The sequence below is a fragment of the Myodes glareolus genome, chromosome X, assembly GCF_982192425.1.
Source record: "Myodes glareolus chromosome X, mMyoGla1.1, whole genome shotgun sequence".
NCBI lineage: Eukaryota > Metazoa > Chordata > Mammalia > Rodentia > Cricetidae > Myodes > Myodes glareolus.
Genome location: NC_142053.1, coordinates 100,737,156 through 100,763,434, shown reverse-complemented (window position 1 = coordinate 100,763,434; position 26,279 = coordinate 100,737,156).

Below are 26,279 nucleotides of genomic sequence, written 5' to 3'. Positions count from 1 at the left end.
TCGAGACATGGTTTCTCTGTGTAATAATCCTGAATGTTCTAGAAATCACTTTGTAGATCCGACTAGCATGGAATGGACAAAAATCTTCTTGCTTCTGCCTCCCAAGTGTTGGGATTAAAGTTATGCACCACCAATTTTTGGCATTCAGATAATTCTTGACTAAATATTTTTATAATTACTTATAAATTATTTTGTCCCTTTAAATAATATAGAATAAGCCTCACAGTCTTGTTAAATTAAAATTTTCATGATAGATTAAGTAACATTTTTAGACAAGGCCAAAGATCTTAGATTTGCTGCCTTTTGTACTTATGTTCCATTTAGCCAATAGACTTGTTTTATTTCTAGTGTTTATGGGTCATAGATAAAAATGGGATATTTAGTTTCATTCTCTTATTTTCTCATAGTATGGAAACATACCAATTTCATCTCACTATTGAAGCATAGCACAAATATTACAGATACTTACCTTCAATGTCCCCCATGTTGCTATTAAGACAAGGTAAATATGTGTATTTACCTATTGAAAAATAGGGGCTTGGTCCTGCCTCAGGTTAGAATGCCAGACCTTATTTTGACTCCTCAAGAAAGGTCTTAAGCCCACTGAGGTGTAGATGGGAGATAGGAAGGTTAATATGGAACGTGGGTGGAGGGGAGAGAGGAGGAATTTGGGTTGGCATGTAAAATGAAAAGTAATTTTTAATAAAAAATATGAAAAAAGAAAAAAATTTATTTTCTCAATTTCTCTAAAGTTGGTACCTATATAATGAGTATTGTCTGAGATTATTACATAGTAAAGAATATAGTTCTCAATATAAAATTAGTTTGAACAAAAGAATTCAGATCAAAACATTTTATATAAACAGTACTAGCAAGTTAAAAAATAATATGCATTCATATTCCAAATATATACAGACCAATTATTTCTTAGTATTTTGCTATTAGCACATTATATACATTTTATATGCCCTGTGTTTGTGGTCATAGCAAAGATAACAGAGGACATTATCAACAAGTTAATTTTGAAGTTTTAAGTTTTATATATGAAAATAAACTTGGTAATAACAACACTTTTGGAACATTTGAGAAGGTAAATTTTATAATTTTATAATTTTAATCTCATATATATATATATACATTTTGCAAGTAATTACATAACATTCATTTAACTAGTGCTTTGAATGCTTTACTATTGCTGTGATAAAGTACCAAGACAAAGAGAAACTTGGAAAACAGAGTATATTTCATCTTATAACTTTCATATCACATCCCATCACTGAGAAAAGTCAGTAAAGAAATTCAAAGTGAGGACGTGGAGGTAGGAATTAAATCTGAAGTGATGGAGAAATGCTACTTGTACCCCATGGATGACTCAGACATTGTTATACAATCTAGAACCATCTGCCAAGTGTTGGCACTGTCCACAAGGGCTAGATATTCCCATTTCAGTCATTAATCATAGAAACTCTCCATAGACTAAGTAGCATACCAATCTTAAGGAGACATTTCCTTATTTAAGATTCCATCTTCTCAGACAGGTCAAGGTTTACATCAATTTGATAAAAGCCAACCAGCAAGGCCAACTTAATCTTATATTCAAGCTAGATCACCATAATATCACTATTTCCTCTTATGTAAATCAGCAAAAAAAGTCTTTTTGAAATGAAACATCTGTATTTCAACCAGTTGATAATCAACTGAGATTTTAGAGTTTTGAGTCTTTGCATTACATTATGGGGCCTCAAAAACAGTGGGCATTCTATGATACGTGTGTAATGACTTACTATGAAGAAGGTATGTTTTTGTTGACAAGAAATTCTACTATAAATAATGACATCTTGAAATTTGCAGTTAAATGGATGGATTTAGAAAACATCATGTTGAGTGAGATAACACAGACCCAGAAAGGCAATTGTATGTGCACACTCATAAGTGGCATTTAGACATAAAACAATGAAAACCAGCCCTACAATTAACAATCCCAGAAAACCTAGACAACAATGAGGACCCTAAAAAAGACATACATGAATCTAATCTACATGGGAAGTAAAAAAGACAAGATCACCTGAGTAAATTGGGAGCATGGGAACCATGGGAAAGAGTACAAGGGTACGGGAGAGGAAAGGAGGGGAGCAGAAAAAATGTATAGCTCAATAAAATCAGTTAAAAAACATTTTAAAAAATTAAAAATGGTTTTAGCATTTTCACTCTCATGCTATTCAGCTTTCTTGATTTATGGTCTAGCATTAATTTCCAGTTTAAATGCTAATATACTAATTAACTAATAACTAGTATTACATAATTTTAGTTTTAATATTAACTTTTTTTAATTGCTTAAATTTGTTACTTATGACATGGTTATTAGTAAGATTACATAATAATTAGCTTATCTTTATTTTACTAATAACTCTTTACAAAATAATAATGCTTTACATGTTTTATTTCCTAGTAATTACCTACATGTGCATACTCTTAAACACTTACAAGAGACATGACACTATACAGATTTCTCATTGTCTGAGAGGTGTAATTGGGTCATGCTTTACTAGAGGCAATGTTTATAGGATCTGAAAAGATGAAAAAATTGATTTGATATTATTAAGTAAATCGTAGTAGAAAGTATAATATACAAGCAAACTCCTCAAGTTTAATTAAGCACACTTGTAAAGAAGCTAATAACTCCAGACACCTAAAGTTACTCGGAGAATTTTAAGTTTCTGTCAATATTTTGCCTAGTCATCAGTGTAACTAGAAAGAGTATATATGCTTAACAAAGAAAATAAGATAAGATAAGATAAGATAAGAGGAGAGGAGAGGAGAGGAGAGGAGAGGAGAGGAGAGGAGAGGAGAGGAGAGGAGAGGAGATGAGATAAGAAGACCAGTCTATCTCTGAAGATGAGCCAAAGGCATGACAAGAAATTGAGAAAGTAGCCTAAAATTTTTAAAAGAAAAAAATAAATCAACTACAGATACATAGCTTTAGTTCATCATGACTACAGCTTGCCATTATAGTCATACTCATCATGCTGATGACTTTGGCAGTAAATAGGTTTGGAGCCAATACTTTAACTCCAACTTTGAGAGTTATTAGGAAGTCAACAATATTTGTAAAGAAAAAAGAAACTGAAATCCTAGAAATGATGTACCTGAAGTACAGAATTTACATGATAAATTTCTTAATCCTAACAGACCACTCTCAATGAATGGCATATCTTGTTCATTAGAATTATATAACAATTCTTTGCAGAAGGTATTGATGAATGAACTATATACCTGCCAAGCTTTATCTTTGAGATATAGCCTGAAAACTATCACATTCACAGCAATATTATACCACCATCATCCCTGACTTATACTACTACAAAAATGATCAGTAGTGTTCTTTTAACACTCATGGCTTGCCTTGCCCTTTTCTCTCTTTAGCTTTCTTTGAGCAGTTTTTAAGAAGTTCAGTCATGACATGAATTTTTCCATTTAAGTCTTCAATGATTTCCCTTCTCAATGAGTACTAAATTTAAAGACATAGTTTAAAAGTGCCTCCATGTGTCTGTACTCTGAAACATTTCTCATGTTACACTCTGTTCCCTTCTTTGCACATCATTATACTCAAGTTACTACGACTTACTTGTATTGTATAAATATGGAAAGTGAAGACTCACATTATTTATTAAACACTGACTGGTAACTTAAAATTTTCAGCACAGGTTCAGATGTTTTATACTTTCCTTTATAATGTTTTTTTTCTTTACCTTTTTCATATTTATTTTAAAATCATTCACTCCATTTTTCTGGAGGTTATAACATCTCCCTTACCTTTTCTCCTTCCAAAACCTCCCATTTAGACCTCTTGTTAATTATCAAATACATGGACTCTTTTTTCATTAATTGTTGTTCTGTGTGTATGTGTGTATATATGTGTTGTTTGCCTGTAGTTTTTTTTAAGGTTGAGGCCTGTATTAATATGGGTTGTCTAGACTCACAAAACTTATGTGAGTCTATATATACATTCTCTATATATACATTCTATATATACATGTTTATATATATATGTGTGTGTGTGTGTGTGTGTGTGTGTGTGTGTGTGTGTGTGTGTGATGCTTGTTGGAATAATGTGCAAGTTGAAGTCCAACTAATCCAACAATGACTAGCTGTGAATGGAAAGTCTAAGAATTTATTATTTGCTCAGTCCTACAAGTCCTAAAAGTTGGTCTTTTGTGTATTCTGGAATACCAAAGAATTAGGCTCCAATGCCAGTGAAGGGATGGATATATGGATATGTTGGCACTTAAAGGTCAAACAGAAAAAGAGCAAATCCTTTTTATCTTCTTTGTTCCATGTCCTTATATAGTCCTCCAGTATAAAGTATTGCAAAGATTAAAGGTATGTCTTCCTGCCTCGAGTTGTGAATTAAAGTGTTTGCTTTCTGGTCTCAAGATCCAGATCAGAGGTGCATTGTGTTTAGGCTTCAAGATCCAGATTACAAATTTGCCCTCCATTTCTGTATTGTAGTTCATTTCAAATGTAGTCATTTTGACAGCTAAGAATATGTATTACAAGGCATCATGTATTTAACCCCGTGTATGTTAGAATGGAAAATATTGTTCTTGTTCAGCTCACATTTAGACAGTTATGTTAGTGAGATTTTAAAGGTATAACTTCTGACATTCCTAGGAGACAAACTCTGACAGCAAACACTGTGATCCTCTTATAATTTTTTTCACTCCCTCACTATCACATGGGATAAGTCGTAGGTGTATTCTTTGAGACTGTACTCCACAAATCTGAATTTTGATCAGTTGTTAAATCTAATCAGAAAAAATGGTTGTTTACTCACAGAATGCTGCACCAGTAAGCATGTATTTTCAAGTCTGCTCTCACTGTAGCTCATAGAGTCCATATCTGGATATAATTGATGGTTACTTTTCTTATCTGATAGTTTGTATAGCACCTTGTAGCACGAAGAAAGCTAGCCAGTAAGGACAGAGATTCCAAGTCAGTTCTAGCTTGATTTCTCCATGTTGATGGCAACAGCATCAGTTTTAAAATCAGTTTGTGGAGAGTAGTCAAGAGGAATGGCAATAACATCTACAGTTTTGAGAGTTGATGGTACTAGAATTGCTAACAACTTACAAAGAATTAACTGACCTGTGGGAGTAATGATTGTAACCACAAATCAAAGTATCTCTGAACCTTTATCTGAAAAGTTTCTATTTCAAGTAAGTTAACTCAGAGTTAATAAGTGGCAATCGTGCAGAGAAAAAGAGACTACAGAACTCTAAACCTTAAATAGAACATATATATCATGATCATTGTCATCCTCACCATCATCACCATCATCATCAGGAATGTATCTGTGAAGACAATTTTAACAAATGGTAGGTCAATAGGAAGATTTAACCAATGAATTTACACTTAAACTTTAACAAAATAACAACAAAAGTTTTAAAATATTAAAAACAAATTTTTCAATCTTTATATGATAATAACCCATTCAATCTACTGTGAAGGATGCTGTCACATGGTGGTAATAATAGCACTTAAATTATTTAATAATAATAATTATTAAAATAATAGATAGACATGGCAGAACAGGAGGGTTCAAAGTCTTCCTAGCTTATTGAGTGAGATTGAGGAATGCTTGAATTCTACAATGGAACAAGAAAACAAAAAAGATCATTAAAGTTATTATAAGGCAATGACATTTTAGTAACTATCCTGGCTAATAACTTTTAGTTAAATAAAAAAGGTATCATTACTGAACAAAATATCCTCCTGATTGTTATTCTCTGAACTGCATATATCATGACTAAATGCAAGCGTGTACTAAATGTAAATGCAGGTTTTGTGGTTTCTTTCTCTTTATATTTATATTTCAATATTTATTATTATATTTTAGACTTATTTTGATGCATTTTCAAGCACTGCATTTATTAAGTTTTTGAATTTGAAATAACCTAACAATGATAGCTTGAATTCTTGGAACAACTAAGAAGGTAGAGCCTTGAGTATGATTCTTGATATATTTGAATATTAGGTATGAAAAACTAAGTGTGAACTGAAAAGTATAATTTTCTTTTGACTTTAGAAACTGGAATATCAGTGTTATTATTTACAGTAGTAGAGAAGGCATGTGAAAACTTTGGTAGATTTGGTAGAGACAGGAAAAAGTGATCATTACTTGAACATATGTTGCAAATATGTATTTAGTGTTCATTGACAGATCATAAGTCAATGCCTTTCATAAGCAAGATGTCAAAAGGGAAATCAGTTTGCCATTATCAACAGATATCAAATAAATCCTTCCTTTCTCTGTAATTACTTCTCTTGCCTTGCCCATAGTAACCAACTCTGGCTATTACAGACACCAAAGTGAAATATATGTGCCCTTGTCCTTGTTGAAATTTAACTTTGTGTGGTTAATTGTCAATGTGTACCTATATTTCTGAAGGATTACATGTTCCATTAGGACAGAAGTATTTATTTTATAATTGCATTCCTATCACATAATCTTAATATCCAGATCATAGTATACTATCAGTACCTATCCTCATATTACATATTAACTTAAACATAAGCAAGACATACAACCTGGAATAAGACATTAGTCATTATACTCAAAATTATTTTTCTAAATAATATGTCTAAATAATTAGATAATTGTGAGGCATAACCTTTAAGACTTTACTAGCTAATGAGCCACAAATAGAATAAGATGAGGATGAGACAGTACTAAAAGCAAATAGTATCTGAAATAAAAACTCAATCAAGTTGTGAAGCCTTGATGACTAAGTTAGTGAATTGAATGTGGCTGAAATGTAACATTTATTGCCTTCCTGGCTTAAATGTTTCATGGTAACATGGTTTGTCTTCTTTCTGTTTTCTTAACCATTGCCTTACACCTCAGGAATTACATTTGAGAATGATGGACAGCTAACTGGAGATGCTATGCAAAAGTTTTTCTTTAAATAAATAATTTAATTTGTATATTTTAAATTAAAATAATAACTAATATTCAGTACCAATGACTACACATATAAGTGAGGATATAATAAGTCTCTTGATTATTACAATCACCAGCCTTTTAGGAGTTCCAATAATAAAGGGTAGAAAATATAATTTATTTATAAAATCAAGGCCAGATTCTCACATTCAAGAATGAAAAGTATCACTTTTAAATTTCTACATTTTGTTGAAGGTAATTGAGTATTTACATATTGCTGTAAAATTAAATTTTTAATTTACTCAACTTATATATGAGGGATGATTAAATAATGTGGGAATAACTTATAATATAGTTTATAATGAATTACCGTGGGAGTGGAAAGGAGGAGATATTTACTTTAACTTTTTATTTGAGTGGGTTTATTGTGGTAGGAAATTTGAAACATCATTGCCTAAACTATGTATTTTGAAGGATCTTCATCCTTTCTGAGTATCGAAGCTACTTGTAATGATATGCTCCCTGCACCTCTGGCATATGCATTTCTGGTGCAGCACGTTGAGATAGTATGTGTGAAGTGAGACAATTCAGGGTAAGAGGGCTCATCATTGGGACAACCCTGGGTCTCAGTCTATATTGGGGTTGAAATGTAGGATTTGCAGGCATTTCTAAATGGTCCAGGGGAGATAACACTTTGATTGTCAGTGGCCTCTAAGCTCTTATCGTCCTCAGACTGAAGAGGCAGTGTGAGTTCGGTGAATGCTTATGCACTTGCACTGAGAGCTTTCTGGGCATCCAAGTTCTATGTTTGTCCTCACTTAGCTGGCTCTGGTTTATATAATCATCAATCAGTTTGATGACATATTTGTTGGATCTCTGAGGACACCCTCTCAGCTAGTCCATCATTCATTTTCCTCCTCTTCTTCCTTTTTGTCAGGGAAACAAGAAGACAGCTTTTTGACAGTGGCAGCAAAGTAACAATCCTTTTGGTAGGTATTTGAGAATGTTTGCACAGCTTCTTTATCCAGATATTCCCTGATCATCTTCTCCAGAAGACAATGTAGAATGACATCCAACTTGTTCTGGGCTTGGGGGCTTGGGGCATTCCCATCTTCTATTTCTCTAATTTTACCTTCCCCAGGAACATGGTTTGGATTGTGGTCTGTATCACTGGATCAGAATTCTTAGAGGAGGTTCGGTTCACAAGACATGAAGGAAGGTATGCTGGAAAGGTCAAAATTAACTCTTGATCTTCAGGACTGAACACTTTAAATTACTAAATAATTGTTTAATGATTTGAATAAATTACTTAGTATTGAATCATAGAGCCTATTATAAATCTGTAATGTTAGAAGTACAGATTGTTCACAAATTTTAGATTCACAGCCTTGCCTGATTAATTTATTAAGTAGTTTAATGTTTCTTGAAATTCATGTATCAACCATTTGTTTTCTAAAATACAAAAAAATTTATTAAATCAAAGGTCCATCTAATGTATAACATATATATTAGCTTCTGAGTAAAACCTTTAGACAATTTGTTAATCCAAAACTTAAAGAAAATAGTGTTGCTTTCAAAATAATGTAAAACAATTACAAATAATTATTACTTTCATTTTTATCATTTTGAAGCAAAAAAGAGCCATTACCAGTTTCTTCTATAAATTATTTACTTTCTTCTATAAATTATTCATTTGTCAAAATATTAGCTCTTTCCTAAATCTGCCTTTTAACCACACTGAGGCCTATTTAAAATGTCCCTTTCCCATACTCAAGACTGCATTGCCAAAAATTATGATGACAGTATCTTTACTTTTATATCCTCTCCCTAAACTCAGGAACTACTCCTTTTGAAATTATAGTCTTTTCTCTCTTCCCAACTCCTGGGATTTAATATCATGGATTGCAAGCACTATTAATTAATGAGTTTTATTACAAGATTCACTCTGGCGTGGCATAATCCTGAGTATCAAATGACATGAGAGTCTTTCAAACAGTTAAGGGAAAAAAATCTCAGTTCTCTGTTTTTGCGTTTCTAGGGATAGATGTCAATACCAAAACAGTATTTCCTTTTACCCTAAAGCTCACCCAGTCTGAGGACACACAAGAAGAAAATGCTTAAATTTAGACCATTCTAGTAGTCAAAAATTTGACATCCCTAAAAAATATTTTTAGAAAGAATAAGAAAATTCTGTGATTCAAATTACTCATGATTGTGTTGAAATGTTTCATAGAAAATTTGCAGAACCCATGATAGCATTCTAAAAATATAGACTATATTTCTAGTCTCCTAGGAAGAAATGCTTTCTGTGCAATTCTGAAATACATATATTTTAAACTTTGTTTTCTAAATTGTCTACAAAAGAAAACAACAAATAATTGTATTGATTCATGAACTTCTATGCAATCAATGAATATATATATATGAACTGATGACAGTACCTAAAACATACATCTAAATTACTGCTGCTCACTAATTTTATAGGAAACTACATTGAACTTCAAGAGAGGCATAATTTTAGTGTAATGTATGTGTGCTATATTTGTAAGATTCTGGGATGCAATTTAACTTAAAACTAAAGTGTTACAGTTAATTACATCATGCTGTTCATATTCAAGGTCAATGGTACATAATACAAATCATTTTGGCTAGTAATCTCAAACTCTTTAATGTAATGTTGTTGGAGATCTTTTATCTTCCCAGTTGAAAATACATTTCAGTGTAGAGTTCTGCAGGTGCTCATGGAAATTTTTTTACTCAAGAAAATATCTTAAATGAACAATATCTAAAATATCTATGGATATGTCAAGGAGTTATCTGTGTATAAGCAGCTCATCTATAGAGAAATAGTTTTATAATCTCCCTTAACGTGAAGGTTTTTGAATAGAAATAATTAGGAAGTTTATATTTTATATCTTTGAAATATATTAGTGTGAACTCAGAATAAAGGAGATTGTAGCAGTCTACATTCCATTGCTTAATCATTTTCACTAGACAGTGTCCATGCAGATTTCAAACTTATTTTTGAAGATGGTTTTAATAGAACAAAATAATAAGCAATATTTTTAGTAACCTAATCTCTCAGTCTTTAGAGGCTTAGGCAGCTCAGAGGCTCACAAATTCTTAATTCACTATTATTAAGTTCCCTCTGTTGTAGCTAGAGAGATGCTTGTGACAGTTGAGTATCCAAGTCACTGGGTCATTTTATGCAGTTAATCTATTTAAATATTGTATTTAGCTATAATTTTCTTGTTTCAGAAAGCATCTCATAAATGTATTTAAAGGTATTTACATGCAATTTGGACCTATACTTATTTTAGCAAAATTTTTGAATAGATTGTTTTGATTAGCTTAGTTTAATAATGTATAATCTAGTATTCCAGAAGGGGTTTTTTTTGGTGTTGTTTTCATTTAACGTACCAGGGATTGAGTATAAAGGCTCTTATCTGCTAGACTGGCACTGTACCACTGCTTCATTGTGAGATAAACTCTAAGTTGTACAGGCTGGTCTTGAATTCACTCTAGCCCAGACAGCTTTTGAAATTCCTACCTCAACCTTCCCCACAAACTGAGCCACCAAGTTTGACTGTGATTTCTTTTATTTCTGAGAGTGTAACAAGTTTTTTGTTCAAATGTCCACTGAAATGGAAAAGGACAATCTGGCAATATAAGTAGATCTGAAAACCTATTTTTCTTAATATAAGGCACTACAATGGGAACTACTACCTGCTGATTTCACCTGTGTACTTGTAGTAACCCTGTTGCCCAGGTAAGAGGCCAAAAGAATTGGTAACTCTTGGGGGTCGGGGTGGAACACAGGAATTAGTGCTTTGTAAAAACCCATAGTCTTTCAAATATATTGCCGTCACTGATGGTCAATTTTTCAACAAAGAATAAACATCTATTCTTAATGGAAATAAAGAGGACAAGAAAATATTCAGTTGTTTCTGGGTCCCTTGTCATGTATCTTTTGTAAAATTAAGTTTAACTCAGTAGATGGTAAATTGTGTATATAAGAGGAGGTGGGTAAATAATTAGGATACTAACCAAATAAGAGTCACTCTGAAGTTTTTACAATATAAAGGCATATGAGCTGTTTATAGTCAAATCTAATTCTAGACTCAGTAGTGGGAGGAAGGGACGGAGGTGGCAGGCAAGAGTGAATATCCACACTGAAAGAAGAGTGGGTAGCTTTGGTGAAATCATCTAAGAATAGTAATTGCCCTTATGTTTTATTTATTTATTTATTTATTTATTTATTTACTTATTTTCAGTTCAATGTACTCAGGTTAGTATAGGGAAATGGAGTACACAGATTTAAGTGACCTAGATAGTGAAAGTGAGTGACTCCTCCCCAGTATAGTCATCTTAGTGGCAATGTTAAATTATTCATGGCTTTATGTGCTGCTTTTGGCAAGCGGCTTCCTAATTGCTCCTGTTTTTTTATCGATTCTGTACTGCGTGAAAAAATAAGTCTCCAACTTACTTGTGCATTTATTGACCACCACTCCCTCTTCAGCTTTCACCTTCCACACCTCACATACTCTGTTGTAGAGCCAGGAGGTAGGGAAAGCACCTATTTCCTCCTAAGGATGGACTGAACATTTTGACAGTGCGCTCTTTCAACCAACCTACACCAAGGTGTCTGTGTTCCTGTATTTTCCAACCTAACTCCCTGTTCTCTTTGCATCCCTGTATCTGTGTCAGAGGGCATCAGGAGGAGGGAAATCTTTCAAATTCACCAGATACCCAGAGAGCTAACTTCTTCTGAGAGCATCCAGGAGATGACAGGAACTGACTTGCCTTCAAAGTTTCGGGTTTGGGGAATTTCAGGACACTTAAAGTGTGGCTATGGCTCAACCAAAAGGTCTGGAAGAGACCCAGAAAAAATGCTGCAGAGGACAGATTCACCAGATTCACCAATGTTATCAAGAGCTGCACTGGTAGCACCCCTGCTGTCTAACTTTCTAATCTGGGTGCTACACATGATTCTGCTACCCTCCACAAAGGCTGTGCCCTAGAAGTTGGCACACTTAGGTAGAGAAAAGTTTTGGGGAGCCAAGAGGAGTGGGAACTGTCATCCTGCCCTCTGGATGGGGAGGAAGGAGAATCCAGCAGGGCCTGCCTGAGGAAAGAGAGAATGCTGCTCTCTGGAAAAGCAAAAACAAGTTTTCTTTGTGGGCTAAGTACATTTCTTGAAGAGTTGATTTCTTAGTGTGTTTTATAACGTTTTTAATTAAAGAAAGCCACAAAATATTGATTTTGATAAAATAGTAACTTGTTTTTTAAGAAAAATAACAAAAAAAGATAACTAGATTGATTTAAAAAATGCTATAGCTTTAGGGGAGAGAGTGATGCTAAATTGTGAGAAGAACACGCTTTGTCAGAATGTGGTGGAGTATAGAGTTTATTCCAGAATGAGTCTTTTTTTTTCCTCATTTTCAGCTGTGCTGACAGAAAATGTCAGAGGGTTAGACATAAGGCTTGAAAGACTAGAGTAGAACAACATGAGTTTTTAATCAGCAAAGTAAAGCAACACAATGGAAAGAATTAAGGTTTTGTATGTCTCTTTCCCTTGCACACAAGTAAATCTCACTTGTCATAAATCTTGGGGTGCTTAGAGTCTGGCCTAAATATGCAAATGGTTGTAAGCCACAATAGGACTTTAAAGCTGAAAATGGAAGCATCTGTTAACCTTTCCCTAAGGATGAAGTTTCAGCTGCATGAATCCTGCCTCTTGTCCTTGGAAACACAGCAAATTGCAGGCAACAAAATAACAAAATACTGATTTCTTCTACTACATTTCTGGAGAAGAAAAAGAACAGAATCATGAAGTCGCCATGCATGCTCTAGGGTTTATGGAGGTGAAATTAAAGGAAGTATTAAAGAGGAAAATAAATGCACAAAAAAGAGTAAGAAGCATATGGAGCTTGCTGAAGTACTATAAAGTAGCGAAGTTGAGAAGGAAATAACTTTAGTTTTAATTTCAAGTAGAACCATTTTATAATGTCTGTATGTCATAAAACAATGCTCATATTATCATTTAGAGTTGAAAATCACACATACCTTTTTTCCTACCATATATATATATATATATATATATATATATATATATATATATATATATATAACTAAATGCTTCTTTGATTTTTTTTTCTTTTTTTTGTAAATTTTATTAAATTATAAAAGTTTCCATTTCTGCCCCCCCTCCCAACACCCTCCCACTCCCCCCACTCCCCCCCTCCTTCCCCTCCGTCCCCCAGGGCAGTCAGGGTTTCCTGCCCTGTGGGAAGCTCCAGCTCCCTCCCCCTCCCTCCAGGTCCAGGAAGGCAAGCGTCCAAACAGACTGGATCCCCAAAATCCAGCATATGCAGAGGAAACAGGTCCCAGTGTGATAGTCAATGGCTTTTCAGAAAGACCCCGGGCCAGCCACAGTCAGAGAATCCGGCCAAATTCCGAGAATCTGGCTAGATCACGTCCTCGTTCAGTCCCAGTCCGACTGGCCCTGGTAAATTCTCATCAGATCCGTTCCCTTGTATCAGTGAGTGATAGCATCCCTCGCAGTACTGATTTCGTCTTTCATGTTCCTCCTCCTTCCGCTCCCCCTCCGGACCTCGGGGGGCTCAATCCGGTGCTCCAATGTGGGCCTCCGACTGCATAGCCGTCCTTCGCCAGATGAAGGATCTATGGTGATAAGCAAAATATACATCAGTATGGTCATGGGCCACGGCCGATTCAGGCACCCTCTCCTCTGTCCAGAGAGCAATCTGGGGGATTTCTCCTTGGACCTGGGATCCCATATATAATCAAGTCTCCTGTAAACCCTAAAATGGCTCCCTTAGTTGAAATATATTCTTCCCTGATCCCATATTCATCCTACCTCCCTCCCCCCCCATCCCCGGCCACCAAGCTTTCCCCGTTCCTCCCCTACTCCCTTCTCTCTAGCCCTCTCCCCCTCCATCGACCCTCCCACCCCCCCATGCACCCGAGGTTACCTGGGACTCTTGTCTATTTCCTACCTCCTGGTGGATAGCTAAATAATCTTCATCAGGTTCATCTTCTTATTTAGCTTCTCTAGGATCACGAATAATAGGCTCAAAGACCTCTAATTATGGTTAGAACCCACTTATGAGTGAATACATACCGTGTTCCTCTTTTTGGGTCTGGCTTACCTCACTCAGTAAAGCGTTTTCTATTTCCATCCATTTGCATCCAAAATTCAAGATGTCATTGTTTTTAACCGCCGAGTAAAACTCTAATGTATATATGTTCCACACCTTTTTTAACCATTCTTCTATTGAGGGGCACCTAGGTTGTTTCCATGTTCTGGCTATTACAAATAGTGCAGCTATGAACATAGTTGAACAAATGCTTTTGTAGTATGTTAGGGAATCTTTAGGGTATATTCCCAAGAGTGGTATTGCTGGGTCCTGAGGGAGGTTGACTCCCAGTTTCCTGAGAAACCGCCACACTGATTTCCACAGTGGCTGCACGAGTTTGCATTCCCACCAACAATGGATGAGTGTTCCCCTCACCCCACATCCTCTCCAGAATAGGCTATCATTGGTGTTTTTGACTTTAGCTATTCTGACAGGTGTAAGATGGTATCTCAAAGTGGTTTTGATTTGCATTTCCCTGATCGCTAAGGAGGTTGAGCATGACCTTAAGTGTCTTCTGGCCATTCGAAGTTCATCTGTTGTGAATTCTCTGTACAGATCAGTACCCCATTTTTTAATTGGGTTAATTAGAGTTTTAGTGTCTAGTTTCTTGAGTTCTTTGTATATTTTGGAGATCAGACCTTTGTCTGATGAGGGGTTGGTGAAGATCTTCTCCCAGTCAGAAGGCAGCCTTTTTGTCCTACTGACAGTGTCCTTTGCTTTACAGAAGCTTCCCAGTTTCAGTAGATCCCATTTATTCATTGTTTCTCTTATTGTCTGTGCTGCTGGGGTCCTACTTAGGAAGAGGCCTCCTGTGCCTAAATCTTGTAGACTACTTCCCACTTTATCTTCTATCAGGTTCAAAGTGGACGGATTAATGTTGATGTCTTTAATCCATTTGGACTTGATTTTTGTGCATGGTGATAGATATGGATCTACTTTCATTTTTTTACAGGTTGACATCCAGTTATGCCAGCACCATTTGTTAAAGATGCTTTCCTTCTTCCATTGTATACCTTTAGCTCCCTTGTCGAAAATTAGGTGTTCATAAGTTTGTGGGTTAATATCTGGGTCTTCTATTCGATTCCATAGGTCGACTTCTCTGTTCTTATGCCAATACCAAGCTGTTTTCAATATTGTAGCTCTATAATAGAGTTTGAAGTCAGGGATGGTAATGCCTCCAGAAGTTCTTTTATTGTATAAGATTGTTTTGGCTATCCTGGGTTTTTTGTTTTGCCATATAAACTTGATTATTGTTCTCTCAAGGTCTGTGAAGAAGTTTGATGGGATTTTGATAGGGATTGTATTGAATCTACAGATTGCTTTTGGTAGAATTGCCATTTTTACTATGTTGATTCTCCCAATCCAAGAGCAGGGGAGGTCTTTCCATTTTCTGGTATCCTCCTCAATTTCTTTCTTCAAAGACTTAAAGTTTTTGTCAAATAGGTCTTTCACTTCCTTGGTTAGAGTAACCCCAAGATATTTTATGCTATTTGTGGCTATCATGAAAGGTGATGCTTCTCTGATTTCCCTCTCTGCTTCTTTATCCTTTGTGTATAGGAGGGCCACTGATTTTTTGGAGTTGATCTTGTATCCTGCCACGTTACTAAAGGTGTTTATCAGCTGTAGGAGTTCTTTGGTAGAGTTTTTGGGGTCGCTTATGTACACTATCATATTGTCAGCAAATAACGAAAGTTTAACTTCATCCTTTCCAATTCGAATCCCCTTGATCCCCTTATGTTGTCTTATTGCTATTGCTAGAACTTCAAGCACTATATTGAAGAGGTATGGAGAGAGTGGACAGCCTTGTCGCGTTCCTGATTTTAGTGGAAAGGCTTTGAGTTTCTCTCCATTCAGTTTGATGTTAGCTGTCGGCTTGGTGTATATTGCTTTTATTATATTTAGGTATGATCCTTGTATCCCCAGTCTCTCCAACACCTTTATCATAAATGGGTGTTGAATTTTGTCAAATGCTTTTTCAGCATCTAGTGAGATGATCATATGGTTTTTTTCTTTCAGTTTATTTATATGATGGATTGCATTGATAGATTTGCGTATGTTGAACCATCCCTGCATCTCTGGAATGAAGCCGACTTGATCATAATGGATAATTTTTCTATTGTGCTCTTGGATTCGGTTTGCCAATATTTTATTGAGAATTTTCGCGTCGATGTTCATGAGTGAGATTGGCCTGTAATTCTCTTTCTTGGTTGTGTCTTTGTGTGGTTTTGGTATTAGGGTAACTGTAGCTTCATAAAAGGAGTTAGGCAGTGACTCTTCTGTTTCTATATTGTGGAATACGTTAAGGAGTATAGGTATTAGCTCTTCCTGGAAGTTCTGGTAGAATTCTGCATTGAAACCATCTGGTCCTGGGCTTTTTTTGGTAGGGAGATTTTTGATAACAGCTTCTAACTCTTCGCGACTAACAGGTCTATTTAGATTGTTCACCTGTTCTTGGTTCAACTTTGGTATATGGTATTTATCTAAAAAAATGTCCATTTCTTTTACATTTTCCAACTTTGTGGCATATAAACTTTCATAGTAAGATCTAATGATTCTCTGAATTTCCTCTGTGTCTGTGGTTATGTCCCCCTTTTCATTTCTGATCTTATTAATTTGCATGTTCTCTCTCTGCTGTTTGATTAACTTGGATAGGGGTTTGTCAATCTTGTTGATTTTCTCCAAGAACCAGCTTTTTCTTTCATTGATTCTTTGGATTGTTTTCTCTGTTTCTATTTTGTTGATTTCAGCCCTCAGTTTGATTATTTCCAGTCTTCTAGACCTCCTGGGTGAATCAGCTTCTTTTTTTTCTAGATCTTTCAAGTGTGCTGTTAAGTCTCCAATGTGTGCTTTCTCCGTTTTCTTTAATTGGGCACTTAGTGCTATGAACTTTCCTCTTAGCAATGCTTTCATAGTGTCCCATAGGTTTGAGTATGTTGTATCTTTGTTTTCATTAAATTCAAGGAAGAGATTAATTTGTTTCTTTATTTCTTCCTTGACCCAGGGGTGATTTAGTAGTTGACTGTTCAGTTTCCATGAGTTTGTTGGCTTCCTGGGGGGAGCATTGTTGTTGAATTCTAATTTTAGTCCATGGTGATCTGACAAGACACAGGTAGTTACTAATATTTTTCTGTATCTGTGGAAGTTTGCTTTGTTACCGAGTATGTGGTCAATTTTCGAGAAGGTTCCATGAGCTGCAGAGAAAAAGGTATATTCTTTCCTATTTGGGTGGAGTGTTCTATAGATGTCTGTTAAGTCCATTTGATTCAATACCTCCAATAGGTCTCTCAATTCTCTGTTTGGTTTCTGTCTGATTGACCTGTCCATTGGTGAGAGAGGAGTGTTGAAGTCTCCTACTATTAGTGTGTGTGGTTTGATGACCGCCTTGAGTTCTAGAAGAGTTTCTTTTACATATGTGGGTGCCTTTATATTAGGAGCATAGATATTCAGGATTGAGACTTCCTCCTGATGAATTGTTCCAGTTATGAGTATGAAATGTCCATCTCCATTTCTTCTGATTGATTTTAGTTTGAAGTCGATTTTGTTAGATATTAGAATGGCCACGCCCGCTTGTTTCTTAGGTCCATTTGCTTGGAAAACCTTTTCCCAACCCTTTACTCTGAGTAAGTGTCTGTCTTTGTGGTTGAGGTGTGTTTCTTGTAAACAGCAGAATGTTGGGTCCTGTTTTCGTATCCAATCTCTAAGTCTGTGCCTCTTTATAGGTGAATTGAGTCCATTGATATTAAGTGATATTAATGACCAGTGGTTGTTGACTCCGGTCATTTTTTTTTTAAGTAGTAGAGTGTATGTGTTTTTCTTCTTTGATTTGTGCTTGTGAATGGTCGCTAGATGTTCGAGTTATTGTAGATCGTGTTGGGAATGTTGGATTCCTTCGGTAGTGATTTTCCTTCTAATATTCTCTGTAAGGCTGGATTAGTAGCTACGTATTGTTTAAATTTGTTTTTATCCTGGAATATTTTGTTTTCTCCGTTGATAGTGAACAATAGCTTGGCTGGGTATAGTAGTCTGGGTTTGCATCCATGGTCTCTTAGTTTCTGCAGTACCTCTATCCAGGATCTTCTGGCTTTCATGGTTTCCATAGAGAAATCCGGTGTAAGCCTGATAGGTTTACCTTCATAAGTTACTTGACCTTTTTCCTTTGCAGCTCTTAAAATTTTTTCTTTAATATTTATGTTTTGTGTTTTGATTATTATATGGCGCGGGGATGTTTTTTTCTGATCCAATCTATTCGGTGTTCTGTATGCTTCTTGAACCTTCATAGGAATATCGTTCTTTAGGTTGGGAAAGTTTTCTTCTATAATTTTGTTGAATATATTTTCTGGGCCTTTGATCTGCAGTTCTTCTCCTTCTTCAATCCCTATTATTCTTAGATTTGGTTTTTTTATTGTGTCCCAGATTTCCTGAATGTTTTGTGAAGAGAATTTGTTGGATTTGCCGTTTTCTCTGACCAGAGCATTTATTTTCTCTATGGTATCTTCAGAATCTGAGATTCGTTCTTCTATCTCTTGTATTCTATTGGTTATGCTTGATTCTGTAGTCTCCACTCGTTTACCTAGGTTTTCCATATCCAGCCGGTTCTCGTTTTGTGTTTTCTTCATTGCCTCCATTTCAGTTTTCAATTCTTGGACTGTTTCCTTTACTTGTTTGATTGTTTTTTCTTGGTTTCTCAGGGTATCACTCACGGATTTTCTTATTTCTTCAAACTTTTTGTTATATTTCTCATCCATTTCTATACTCATTTCTTCAAACTTTTTGTTATACTTCTCGACCAGTTCCTTAAGGGAGTTATTCATATCCTGTTTAAGGGACTCTATTGCTTTCATAATGGCACTTTTTTCCACTTCATCTGGGTTAGAGTGTTGAAATCCTTCTGTTGTAGGGTCGTTGGGATCTGATATTTTCATGTTGTTTTTCAGATTGTTGGAGGAGGTCTTGCCTTGGCGTCTGCCCATCTCTTCGATCAAATGCTCTCTATTGGAACTTCTGGTATCGGGTCAGGTTCCCTTGTTGGGCAGGGAGTTCACTGATAGAATGCCTACCTTTCCCCAAGCAGGGTATTGAACCACAGGCACTGCCTCTTTCCGGGATGCCCCTATAGAGCAGGCCCAGTGTGCAAGGCAGCTGAGCTGGGGAAATTTTATGGGCTCAGTGGGAGGGGAGAAATATAGAAATTTGTACCTGGATGGAAGCTGGGATGGCAGGTGGGAGAGCCTAGCATGGTGGAAACAGCACTGCAGGCTGACCTGGGAGTCTATGGGGTCGGGGAGAGTCCTAGCTCCCCCTCGCCGGGCCCCTGTCGTGGGCCCGAATCAACTCACCACTCCGAAGGCCCTCTGGATGAAAGCTGGGATGGCTGGTGGGGAAGCTAGCAGGGTGGAGCCAGCAGAGCAGGCTGACCTGGGAGTCTATGGGGTCGGGGAGACGGGCCCCTGTCGCGGGCCCGATTCAACTCACCACTCTGAAGGCCCTCTGGATGGAAGCTGGGATGGCTGGCGGGGAAGCTAGCAGGGTGGAGCCAGCAGAGCAGGCTGACCTGGGAGTCTATGGGGTCGGGGAGAGTCCTAGCTCCCCCTCGCCGGGCCTGCGGGGGCTTCTTTGATTTTTAAAAGGAAGAACGGAAGATTGTCTTAACTAGCTTGTCATTGGCATACAAGACTTGAGACAATAGGCTCAATTAAATGCCTTAAAACAAGAACAACAACAGTAGTAATAATATCAAAAGAATCAGGTAGTTTCATAAATTATTTTAAACTTGCTGTTAGTCAAAATTTTTACTGGCCAGTAACTGTGAAGCAATAATTATTTGAAATATGGAGAATGGTATCTACTATTTATCTTATATAGACTGCTGTTTTGGAAAAATATTTATGTTATGGCACATTTTTAAAGTTAAATTTTTTTATTTTATATCCAAACTGAAATTTTCCCTCCCTCCTCTCACCTATACCCTCCCTGTACCTTCTCCTTGTCTCCCCATTAACTCCTCCTCCAGAGAAGGCCTCCTACAGATATGAAAAAACATGGAATATCAAGGATTAATTCTACAACTTAATTATATTTATGTCATGGCACTTTTACACTTGCCACTACATAAGAGGTAAAAGGAAATTCTTCAAAATTATATACTTTTAAGGTAGATACATGTAAGCTTGTTTCTTGCCAGCTTTTCTTAACTTAATTATCCCATCAATCTTTTGACTCTGGGATTCTTCTTTTTCTTACTCTTCTGTAATCTTACTTTCATTCTTATTCCTTGGGCTGGCTCTGTGGCTGTGTGGTTGGTTACTTCTTTCTTTATTCCTTGATCTCTCTTGCTCCTGTTCCTTTTTTATTCCTTGATTCCCCTCTTATGCTCTTCATCTTATATTTAGTCTCTCTTTGCCTGGCAGCCCTGACTATTCTTTTTTCTGTCTTGCTATTGGCTGTCCAGCATGTTATTAGACCCTGAGATGTTTTAGACAGGAAAAGTAACATAGCTTCACAGAGTTAAACAAATGCAACATAAAAGAATGCAACACATCTTTGTGTCATTAAAACAAATACTCCACAACATATACAAATGTAAAACTTCTTAAAATGATATTCTATAACAGAAATATCCCTAGGTTTATTTTTCTAGTTTTTGAACTAGGCTTCAATAACAAGAAAACAATGTAATTGAAGTTGTTTACAGTTTGAACAAATTTTGTTAATTGTGAATGAATGCATGAATGAATGAATGAATGAATGAAATTTATTCCCTGAGAATTCTGGGCAGACTGTATATGGCAGTTCTGTTGAACTTGTTCATATTGAGTTTCATGGTCTAAGTTGATGAGGATGAGTGACCAGGTCTCTTCCTCAAGAGGGTATCATCTCTCATTCCAGATAGTTGTGATCCACCATGTGATTACTAGTATTTGAACTCAGGAACTTTGGAAAACAAGAGTACTCTAAAACACTGAGACATCTTTCTGTTAAATTATACCCATACATTTATTATACCACTAAAAGATGTTTTCAGAATGAAGAAAACATCACATTTACCAAGATACAGGGAATTTTGCAATAGGAAAAATGACCAGAAATCAAAAGACATTTTAAATATTCTTTTACAAATACTAATTATTTTATTTAGAATTATTAAATTACGGAAATACACAGTAGTTAGAGAGACAGTCTAGCAACGAATCCGTTACTTATCCATCCTGAAAAACTATATTCTCATACATCATTAATCCATGGCCTATTTCTCTAGAACTGCTTGTTTAATTACTCAAAACCCAATTTAAAAAATTAAGTTTCAGAGTTTTCTTTGCTTTACGATAGAGGTATTATTCTCTACAAAGACTTCAGTAAGGGGTGCACGCCTGGGCGGCCTGCCTGTCCGGGAAGAGAGCACAGACCTTCCCCCCTCAGTTTCTGCGGCAGGGTCTTCGGTGTTCCACGGGACCCCTCCCTGCCCCCACTACTGCTGACCTGTTGTCTCCTGGGTCCTGGGAAGATCAGCTAGCCCTGTTGCACTGCTGAGGAGCTCTTCCCAGAGAGGTGTGTGGGTGCTCGCCTGGGCGGCCTGCCTGTCCGGGAAGAGAGCACAGCCCCTCCCCCGTCAGCTTCTGCTGCAGGGTCTTCGGTGTTCCACGGGACCCCTCTCTATCCCCACTGCTGCTGACCCTTTGTCTCCTGGGTCCTGGGAAGACCAGCTAGCCCTGTTGCAGTGCTGAGGAGTTCTATCCAGAGAGTGCTGAGGAGCTCTATCCAGAGAGTGCTGAGAAGTCCTACCCATAGAGTGTTGAGGAGTCCTATCCAGAAAGTGTTGAGGAGTTTCATCCAGAGTGGAAGAAATGCAAGAATTCCTCCAACAACCTGAAAGGCAACATGACAACTCCAGAATCCAGGGAGCTCCAAACTAGAAGAATTGAACACCCTATTTCCAGAAGAAATAGAAGAAATCGATTCTAAGCACTTCTTTATGAAAATAATAGAGGAACTTAAACAGGAGGTGAAAATCTGCCGTAAAGAAATGGAAGATAAGTATAACAAAAAGATTGAGGAAATGAGTAAAGAAATAGAAGAGAAATATACCAAAAAGTTTGAAGAAATGAGTAAATCTGTAAATGAAATTCTGGGAAACCAAGAAAAAGCAATCAAACAGGTAATGGAAACAGTTCAAGATTTGAAAACTGAAAGGGAGTCAATGAAGAAATCACAAACCGAGGGCCAGCTGGCTATGGAAAATCTAGGTAAATGAACAGAGACTTCAGAAACAAGCATGACCAACAGAATACAAGAAATAGAAGAAAGAATCTCAGACTCTGAGGACACCATAGAGAAATTAAACACTCTGACCAAAGAAAACTGCAAATCCAACAAATTCTCATCACAAAACATTCAGGAACTGTGGGACACAATAAAAAAAAACAAATCTAAGAATAATAGGAGTAGAAGAAGGACAAGAATTGCAGATCAAAGGTCCAGAAAATATACTCAACAAAATTATAGAAGAAAACTTTCCCATCCTAAAGAACGATATTCCTATGAAGGTTCAAGAAGCATACAGAACACGAAATAGACTGGATCAGAAAAAAACATCCCCTTGCCATATAATAATCAAAACACAAAACATTCAGATTAAAGAAAGAATATTAAGAGCTGCAAAGGAAAAAGGTCAAGTAACTTATGAAGGTAAACCTATCAGACTAACACCAGACTTCTCTATGGAAACCATGAAAGCCAGAAGGTCCTGGATAGAGGTACTGCAGAAACTAAGAGACCATGGATGCAAGCCCAGACTACTTTACCCAGCCAAGCTATTGTTCATTATCAACGGAGAAAACAAAATATTCCAGGATAAAAACAAATTTAAACAATACGTAACTACTAATCCAGCTTTACAGAGAATATTAGAAGAAAAATCACAACCCAAGGAATCCAACATTCCCAACACTGCCTACAATAACTCAGACATCTAGCGACCCTTCACAAGCACAACTCAAAGAAGGAAAACACATACACTCTACTACCCAAAAAAATGATCAGAGTCATCAATCACATAAACTTTACTACACACACAAACACACAAAAAAGTAATAACCGGAATCAACAACCACTGGTCATTAATATCACTTAATATCAATGGACTCAACTCACCTAGAAAGAGGCACAGACTTAGAGACTGGATACGAAAACAGGATCCAACATTCTGCTGTTTACAAGAAACACACCTCAACCACAAAGACAGATACCTACTCAGAGTAAAGGATTAGGAAAATGTTTTCCAAGCAAATGGACCTAAGAAACAAGCTGGTGTGGTCATTCTAATATCTAACAAAATCGACTTCAAACTAAAATCAATCAGAAGAGATGGAGATGGACATTTCATACTCATAACAGGAACAATTCATCAAGGAGAAATCTCAATCTTGAATATCTATGCCCCTAACATAAAGGCACACACATATGTAAAAGAAACTCTTCTAGAACTCAAGGCAGTCATCAAACCACACACACTAAGAGTAGGAGACTTGAACACTCCTCTCTCACCAATGGACAGATCAATCAGACAGAAACCTAACAGAGAAATAACAGATTTATTGGAGGTACTGAATCAAATGAACTTAACAGACATCTATAGAACATTCCACCCAAATAGGAAAGAATATACCTTCTTCTCTGCAGCTCATGGAACCTTCTCGAAAATTGACCACATACTCGGTAACAAAGGAAACTTCCACAGATACAAAAAAATATTAGTAACCACCTGTGTCTTGTCAGATCACAATGGATCAAAATTAGAATTCAACAACACTGCTACCCCCAGGAAACCAACAAACTCATGGAAGTTGAACAGTCAACTACTAAATCACCCCTGGGTCAAGGAAGAAATTAAGAAAGAAATTAAAGTCTTCCTTGAATTTAATGAAAACAAAGACACAACGTATTCAAATCTATGGGACACTATTAAAGCAGTGCTAAGAGGAAAGTTCATAGCACTAAGTGCCCAATCAAAGAAAACGGAGAAAGCACACATTGGAGACTTAACAGCACACTTGAAAGCTCTAGAAAAAAAGGAAGCTGATTCACCCAGGAGGAGTAGAAGACTGGAAATAATCAAACTGAGGGCTGAAATCAACAAAATAAAAACAGAAAACAATCCAAAGAATCAATGAAAGAAAAAGCTGGTTCTTGGAGAAAATCAACAAGATTGACAAACCCCTATCCAAACTAATCAAACGGCAGAGAGAGAACATGCAAATTAATAGGATCAGAAATGAAAAGGGGGTCATAACCACAGACACAGAGGAAATTCAGAGAATCATTAGATCTAACTATGAAAGTTTATATGCCACAAAGTTGGAAAATGTAAAAGAAGTGGACATTTTTTTAGATAAGTACCATATACCAATGTTGAACCAAGAACAGGTGAACAATCGAAATAGAACTGTTAGAAGTGAAAAATTAGAAGCTGTTATCAAAAATCTCCCTACCAACAAAGCCCAGGACCAGATGGTTTCAATGCAGAATTCTACCAGAACTTCCAGGAAGAGATAATACCTATACTCCTTAATGTATTCCACAATATAGAAACAGAAGAGTCACTGCCAAACTCCTTTTATGAAGCTACAGTCACCCTAATACCAAAACCACACAAAGACACAACCAAGAAAGAGAATTACAGGCCAATCTCACTCATGAACATCGATGCGAAAATTCTCAATAAAATACTGGCAAACCAAATCCAGGAACACATTAGAAAAATTATCCATTATGATCAAGTAGGCTTCATCCCAGAGATGCAGGGATGGTTCAACATACGCAAATCTATCAATGTAATCCATCATACAAATAAACTGAAGGAAAAAAAACCATATGATCATTTCATTGGATGCTGAAAAAGCATTTGACAAAATTCAACACCCCATTATGATAAAAGTGTTGGAGAGACTGGGGATACAAGGATCATACTTAAATATAATAAAAACAATATACATCAAGCCGACAGCTAACATCAAATTGAATGGAGAGAAACTCAAAGCCATTCCACTAAAATCAGGAACACGACAAGGCTGTCCACTCTCTCCAAACCTCTTCAATATAGTGCTTGAAGTTCTAGCAATAGCAATAAGACAACATAAGGAGATCAAGGGGATTCGTATTGGAAAGGATGAGGTTAAACTTTCGTTATTTGCTGACGATATGATAGTGTACATGAGAGACCCCAAAAACTCTACCAAAGAACTCCTACAGCTGATAAACACCTTTAGTAACGTGTCAGGATAGAAGATCAACTCCAAAAAATCGGTTGCCCTCCTATACACAAAGGATAAAGAAGCAGAGAGGGAAATCAGAGAAACATCCCCTTTCACAATAGCCACAAATTGCATAAAATATCTTGGGGTTACTCTAACCAAGGAAGTGAAAGATCTATTTGACAAGAACTTTAAGTCTTTGAAGAAAGAAATTGAGGAGGATACCAGAAAATGGAAAGACCTCCCCTGCTCTTGGATTGGGAGAATCAACATAGTAAAAATGGCAATCATACCAAAAGCAATCTATAGATTCTATGCAATCCCCAACAAAATCCCATCAAACTTCCTCACAGACCTTGAGAGAACAATATTCAAGTTTCTATGGCAAAGCAAAAAATCCAGGATAGCCGAAACAATCTTATACAATAAAGGAACTTTGGAGGCATTACCATCCCTGACTTCAAACTCTATTACAGAGCTACAGTATTGAAAACAGCTTGGTATTGGCATAAGAACAGAGAAGTCGACCTATGGAATCGAATAGAAGACCCGAGTACTAACACACAGACCTATGAACACCTAATTTTCAACAAGGGAGCTAAAGGTATACAATGGAAGAAGGAAAGCATCTTTAACAAATGGTGCTGGCATAACTGGATGTCAACCTATAGAAGAATGAAAGTAGATCCATATCTATCACCATGCACAAAACTTAAGTCCAAATGGATTAAAGACATCAACATTAATCTGTCCACTTTGAACCTGATAGAAGAGAAAGTGGGAAATAGTCCACAAGTTATAGGCACAGGAGGCCACTTCCTAAGTAGGACCCCAGTAGCACAGACAATAGGAGAAACAATGAATAAATGGGACCTGCTGAAACTGAGAAGCTTCTGTAAAGCAAAGGCCACTGTCAGTAAGACAAGAAGGCTG